The sequence below is a fragment of the Solanum tuberosum genome, unplaced genomic scaffold (genome assembly GCF_000226075.1).
Source record: "Solanum tuberosum cultivar DM 1-3 516 R44 unplaced genomic scaffold, SolTub_3.0 scf00182, whole genome shotgun sequence".
Classification (NCBI taxonomy): domain Eukaryota; kingdom Viridiplantae; phylum Streptophyta; class Magnoliopsida; order Solanales; family Solanaceae; genus Solanum; species Solanum tuberosum.
This window is the reverse complement of record NW_006239108.1, coordinates 336,649-344,641: the sequence shown is the minus strand read 5'-3', so window position 1 is coordinate 344,641 and position 7,993 is coordinate 336,649. Positions and strand designations below refer to the sequence as shown.

General features: G+C 27.3%; 1 protein-coding gene across 1 annotated transcript in view; it reads right to left on the bottom strand.

Annotated features, from left to right (window-relative positions):
- LOC107061966 (two-component response regulator ARR14-like) overlaps positions 1–7,993 on the bottom strand; it is a 26,752-nt gene that overhangs the window by 5,461 nt on the left and 13,298 nt on the right. The gene's annotated exons all lie outside the window — the stretch shown is intronic.

Here is a 7,993-nt window from a genome sequence, read left to right as displayed (position 1 = left end):
ACATTTAAGATGAGAGGAAACTGAGATTTTCGAAAGAGTTTTGAGCAGTTTGAGTACCATCTCTTTCAAATCAAAGAAAAAGTTATGTTTTTAAACATATGAGTTGAGTATTTTGGGAGTAGTATTGAGCACCGATATGGGAACGAGTTTGAGTTCAGATAACTCACGTCTCCATAAACCATGTAGCCATCATGGGTAGTAAAGGATCATACTTTTTAGATGATTCCTTAAGTGCTTTTTTGCATAGACTAGTGGATCCACTAAGTTAAGGTGTTCTATATGACGGCAAAGTATAGGAAAATTCTGGCAGCGTGGGCAAGACGTTGTATCATCACTTAGGCTCATAGTGGTGGTTGTCGGTTAGAGAAACTCCCACAAAGTTATAATGTATTTTTATATATACAAACTGAGTATATTGTATTCATAAATTCATTGAAGTTGCTTTCTGCTGTTTTAAAAGCTTTCCATATATTGCATGTGTATTGTTACTTTATACTGAGTTGAATATCCAGAGTTGAGTACCCAGAGTCGAGTATCATATCTTTAAGTTTAGTATCTAATCTCTGAGTTGAGTATCTTATCCTTGAGTACTTCTGAGTTGAGTAAGTTTGAGTAGTTTTGAATATCCTTGAGCAAAGGCGTATCCAGGATTTTGAGATGATGGGTGCACTGTTATAAAAATATTGATCTATGATATAAATTTGATCGATTCGACATTTAGGATTTTACTACTGAAAATCGTTAAAGTTTTTAAATTATAGGTCTAAAATTAATTCTTATATATATATAGCAGTTACCACTTAGAGAAGTGTAACCTAATTTTAGAAAGAAAAATAAAACAAGATAAATATAAAATTCAAATTTCTAACCTCGCGGAGAGAGGTGCACCCAGTCATAATCGCATTATGTGATACTTCAAGTGTGGGTTCACACATCTATATTTCAATTTTTTTTATAAGGCCAAAAATATAACACCACTATATATGATCTCGGGAGGGAACATGGGTTCACGTGAACCCGGTAACCCCCCCTTAGATACGCCTCTGTCCTTGAGTATTCCTTCAGTTGAGTAAGTCTGAAAAGAGGTAAGTATGTTTCCTTTTATCAAGTTCAAGCTTATGTTATGCTTTAGAATTCCCCTTACATTCTCGTACATTCCACGTACTGAGCCATTTGGCCTGCATCCTTTCATGATGTAGATACAGGTATTTAGGGTCATCAACAGGAGCTTGGTTGATACCACATGGAGTTTTAGTTAGCTATGGTGAGCCTCCTTGCTTTTGGAGAATTTCATTTACTTTTCAGTTTTGTTAGGATGTCGTGAGTGTTGTACCGACTTCCAACTTTATCAGTTAGAGGCTTCATAGATAGACAGTAGAGTTTTAGAAGTCTGTTCATTTATTTTATTAAATGTTTTAAAGACTTAAGTTGCCTATTTTGGGGAGAGTTGAATATATTATATTATTTAGAGTTTCTTTTGAGTTAAAGATTTGTATTTAAGTTTACATGAATTTTTATTCAGTTTTTAATCTTTGTATGCTTGAGTTAGTCTTCCGCTTGTAGTTAACCAGGATGAGAGTTCGCTTGGGAACCAGAAATGGTTCTCGAGTGTCGGCCACGTCAAGGGTGTAGGCTCGGATCGTGACAATATGTACCCATATGTTATGCCATAGATTGATTTGCATTATTGAATTGTCTTTATTTCATACATGTTTAATCAAAAATTGATTATTTTTGTTCTACAAAAATGTAAGAAACAACTTTATTGAAAATCAAGTAGATAAATTGAACCCTTTCATCTTATAATATACAATCAACTTCACTTATTACTAGAGGGAGGAAAATGCATAAAAGTATATAAGGTAATTAACTCTGAAAAGTGCATTTTCATAGCATAGTGTTCTATGATTAAATAAACATGTTTGTATGAAAAATTACCTCAAGTTCATGAATCAACAAAATATTCTTCAGGAATGAGCATTCTTCTGCAGTAAAATTTTCATTATCTCCTTTCTAACGGTAAAAATAAGACAGAAGAAGTTGTAAGCATTTTGATTGAAAATGATATAATTTTGAATTTTATTATTTAATTATCTTATACAATAATAACTTTATCTTTTAGGTAAAAATGTTGGTTATTTATGTTCTACTAAAATATAAGAAGAAATAAATTGAAAATTATCGTGTGAAGTTATGTGAAAACTTTTTCATGTCAAAATATAAAACTATCTCCATTAATTAATTGGGGAAAAAAAATGATTTTAAAAAAATTATATTATAATGAAAAGAAAAATACTAGTGATTACAAACTTTCTCAATTCTCTTAACTCTGGAAATTATATTATCAAAACATAATGTTCATTGATTAAACATAGATATAAGAAAAATTAACTCAGACTTCCAATTTAAGAAACATAACGATGGTGGATTGAAGTTCCTCTGTAGTAACACTTTCATAATTTTTTTTGCTACACAGTGAAATAAGATACAAAAGTTAAAGGCATATTTACTGACTAATATTTTCATTGTATATTCACATGTTTCGATATAATTTTAAATTTGTAATTAAAATATTTTATTTAATAAAAATCTAACATTTCATAAAATCAAGGTCAGAAACAATTACGATGAATGTTTACCAATTTAATTATTTGTGAATTCATTTACCTCAAAATAGACTATTATCTCCAATAATTAACTATTGGAGAAAAAGTAGGTTAGGAGGACTGATACTAAGAGAAAACAAATTGTGTGTATATTCTTTTTTAATTCTCTAAATTCTATAAAGTATATTTGGAATATAGTGTTGTATGATCAAACATTGGTTTATGAAAAGCTACCGAGGTTTTAAATTTGGGAGAATATTATAGAGAAGAAACAGTCTTTCATTTTGCAATAATGCCATCATAGTTTTCTTGCTACATAGTGACACGACATCAAAATTATAAGTACATTTCATGATGATTATTTTCACACTATTTATTTAAAGTTAAAATATAATTTTGATCTTTAATTTTAGATATCATATTCTCCCCTATCGGGATTAGGGTTTTGATCGAATATTCATCCCTGAATTCAATCGGTAAAAAAAGAAATATGAAATAAAAATGTATATTTAACCACACATATAATAAAAGTTTATCATTTGTATAATACAAAAATATTTTTTTAAAAATAAAAAAGAACTTATATCATTTAGAAACCCATTCACCTCAAAATACACAAGCATCTCAAGTAATTAACTAGAAAAGTGAAAGTGGCTGAAATAATAACGAGTGAAGAGAAAAATGATATTGTGTATAAACATTCTTAATTCGATTACTTTATAATTACATTTTCATAATATTATTCTTTATTATCAAACATAAACATATGGAAAAATACTTGAAGTTCTGAAATTGGGGGATCAGAATAGAATTGAAATGATCCTTGCTTTGTAGTAATATTTCCATACTTTTCTTGTTACACATAAAAATAAGACATCAAAAAATCTAAGCATATTTATTTAACATTATTTACACTTTTGTATTCACAATTTACGGCGTAATTTGAGTTTCACTATCATATTATCTTACACAATACAAATTTAACCTTTTATATAACAAAATTTGATTATCTGGGTTCTTCAACTATTTTGCACTTCAAATCAATCATTTCTGCTAATTAAATGAGGGAGAGAACGTGAACAAAATAATGGATAGTGAAGAAAAAATGATAGTGACTACAAATTTTATTTTTGCTAAATTATAAAATAATATTTTTATATTATAATATTATATTATCAACCATAGATATATGAAAAGCTATCTCTTGTTTCGAATTTGGTGGATCATTATAAAACTGAAATGATCTTTCCTTTGAAGTAATACCTACATAATCTTTTTGTTGTACAGTAAAATAAAATATCAAAAGTTATAAGTATCATTAGTGAAAATTATTTTTAGCACTAATTATTATCAAATAATCATACAGTTTTGATCTTCATTATTAAATCATTTTAATCAATATATATTTAACCTTTCATAGAAAAACAATATCAATCAGTAGTGTTCAACCAAAGTGTGAAAACAAGTTAATTAAAATTAACAAGTAAGTTACTTGAAAATTCTTTCACCTTAATATATACAACCTTCTCCAACGATTAACAAGCAGAAAAAAAATGGATAAAAACGAATAGAGAGTGCAGAAAAAATGATTCTGTATGTAAATTTTCTTATTTCGCTGAATTCCGTAAATTATTGTATCATGATATAATGTTCATGAAAAATATAAATATATGAAATTCTACCTCAAATTCTAAATATGAGGGATCATAAGTTTCCTGTGGCGTAACTCCTCCATAACTTTCTTGCTACTCAATGAAATAAGACATCAAAAATTGCAAGTGTATTTAGTGACAATTATTCTTATAATGTATTCACAAATCACTATATAATTTGAGTTTCACTATTGGACTATCTTATAAAACAGAATTCAACTTTTTATAGATCTAAAGTCGATCATTTGTATTCTACAAATATGTAAGGAATAACAAAAATGAATATTATCCAACATCATTATTTCGCAATCCTTTCCCCTAAAAATATATAATCATCTCCAGTAATTAATTGAGGGAGTGAAAGTGGGTATAATAAATAAATAGTGAAGAAAAAATAATAGGGTGTATAAATTCTCTTAATTTTCTATAACTCTATCAATTATATTTTCAGAGTATAATACAGTATAATCAAAAATAGGTATATGAAGAACATCTCAAGTTTAAAATTTAAGGGAACAAATTGTTGATGGAACGATGTTTCCATTATAATAATAATACCTCTGTAATATTTTTGCCTCATTTTAAGAACGACACAAAATAATATAAATATATTTACTAACGATTATTTTCATGATGTATCCACAATTTATGATAAAAAATTTATTTCAGCATTGAATTATCTTATACAACACAAATTTAGCCTTTTATATAGCAAAAAATTATTTTTTTAAAAATAAATAAATAATTAGATTAAATACTAACCAACATAATTATTTGGAAAAACTTTCTCCTGAAAACATACAATCGTCTCCACTAATTAAATGGAAAAGAAAAGGTGGATAAAAACAGATTGACGGAGATAAATAAAAGTGTATACAAGCTTCGATAATCCGCTTAACTTTATAAATTAAATTTTCAGAATATAATATTTTGAGACTAGACGTATATGAAATACTACCTCAGGTGTTAGATGCGAAAGAACATTGCGATTATGATTCATCATCTCCTCTGTAGTAATGCCTTCACAATTTTTTTGCTACAAAGAGATACAAGACATCAAAAATTATAAGCAAATTTAATAGTAATTATTTTCACACTAATTATTCGTAAGTTATGATATAATTTGATCGTCAATATTAAATATTTTATTTTCTTAACTCATATTCAATTTTTCATATAAAAAAGTCGATCATTCATATTCTACAAAAATGATTATTTTTTTTTTGGAAATTATTCAAAAATATTTTTGCAGTTCTTTCACCTTAAACTATATATTCATCACCACTAATTAACTTGTGAATGTAAAGTGGGTAAAATAAATAATAATATTTTGACAAAAATAATACTATGTACAATTTTTTGTTATTTACCCAATACTGTAAATTATATTTTCAAAATATAATTTTCTATAAAAAATATAGACATATGAAAAGCTACTTCAAATTTTGAATATTGTGAGATATAATGAAGCAGGAACAATATTTTCTATTTTGTAATCCCTTTGTAAATTTTTTGTTACACAGTGAAATAAGATTAAATTTACTTTATTTTCATTATGTATTCACATGTTATGAAATATTTTTGAGTTATCTTAATGAATTACTCATACAATACGAATTTAACATATCATATAACTAAAGTTGGTTATTTGTGTTGTAAAAAATGTAAGAAAACAATTCAATTAAAAATTTATTAGCCAAATTAGGTGAGAATATCTTCACCTTAAAATATATAACCATTTTTACCAATTAATTACTGGCAATGTTTTTATAATATGTATTCACATGTTATATTATAATTTAATTTTTATTATTGAATTTTCTTTATTTCATGCATGTTTAAGCTTTAATCTAATAAAAGTCTCCATTTTTGTTCTATAAAAATGTAAGAAGATTTTTTATTGAAAATTAACAGTTAAATTTAACCCTTTCATCTCAAAATATATCATCATCTTCACTCATTAACAAGAGGGGGGAAATTCTTAAAAAGAATATAAAGTCTAGTAAAATTATATTATATACAAACTCGATTAATTCATTCAATTATGAAAAATTACAATTTCAAAGCATAATACTCTATGATCAAACAAAAATATGTATATGAGCAATTACCTCAAGTTGTTGATTTTGGAAATCATTAAAGAAGAATGTGCATTCCTTTGCAGAAAAAATTTCATATCTGCTTGCTGCTTGGCAAAATAAGACATAAAAAATTGTAAGTATTTTGCTGACAATTATTTTCTCTATCTGTTTGCATGTGATGTAGTAATTTTGATTTTTCATAATTGAATTATTTATTCAACTCAACTTTAACCTTGCATGCACAAACTAAAATCGATTATTTAAATTTCAAAAAAAAATATTAAGAAAATACAAAATAAAAATTAATTATTTAAATATTTTGAGAACGTTTTCATAAATACAACCATCTCCACTCATCGGAGGAAGGGGAAGTGGACAAAAATAACAAAAAGTAAAGAAAAAAATTTATGTTGTTTTTGAATTTTCTTAAATCGCATAAATATCTTAATTATACTCTTATAACATGATGTAATAAAATATAATTATGTAAAAAAAAATTGACCATGAAACTTAGATGATACAATTAAAATATTATTGATCTAATGTATGATCAATTAATAATTTTTTTGATACTGACTGATACCAAAAACTAAACTAAGAATTGTTTTCTTCTCATTTTTGTTTTTCTACAATGTGTAAGTTTGTGCACTAAAATGTACACTAAAAATCATCAAATAAATCATTTAGAAAAATAACAATTTTTTAAAACTTAAATAATACTAGTAAAAAAAAAAGAACAAATAAACAAAGAAGAAGTATGTATCGTATTAGAAGATTGAACATTCAATAGTCTTCCAAAAGCAGTGGTATTAAGTTCGACTGAACGTGGTGTATGATAAAGATTTTCCAACATAGGAAAGTTATCTAATGTAATACTTTTCTTTCCTTCTCTAGTACATTCAAAACTCTTTGGTAAAGGGCATAACTCCACAGAAGTCTCTTCAAATCCAATATGACGAGGTTCTTGATTGTTATTGTAACTCAATGTATTATCCAAATCCTTATCCCTTTTATCAGAGTGTAAGTTGTAACACCCCAGAAATTTTTTCGAACTAAGACTCAAACCGTTCATCGTAGTGCGTGAGATTTTGCCAAGACATTAAAAAATTTCTTATGTGTTAAGGTCACTAGATGTAGCACCTTGAGTTCCAAAAAGAATTAAATTGGAAATAGCAAAATCTGAAATTTTGCAAGTTAAGCTAAGTATAAGTTATGGGTCAACTTCAAACGACCATAACTCCTAGCTCAGGAGGAGTTAGGTGTGCTACCAGATTCTGTAGGAAAGACCTTTGAATTTTCTTTCCAACGCCTCCGAGTTTGCTAGGTTTCGAGTTTGGATGAGTGAGATATGGCCTTCTGAAGTTAGGCTGCCCAGTTAAGGAAAGTTAGCCGGAAATAGTAAGGGGTATTTTGGTCTTTTCCTTACCCAATCAGATTTAGTTCGTTTTTAGTAATATTTTAGGGATATAATCTGATAAGGTTTAGTTTTATAATCCTAGTTACGCCTAGGGATTTAGTTGAGAGTACAAGAAGAAAAAAGAAGAAGAGAGAAGAAGAGTAAAGAGAAAGAATGAAGGCGTTCGTCGACGTTCTTGAGAGTTGTTGCGGATTGTCGCCATGGGTTTGATCCCTAAGAGGTATGTACGCTTCCATA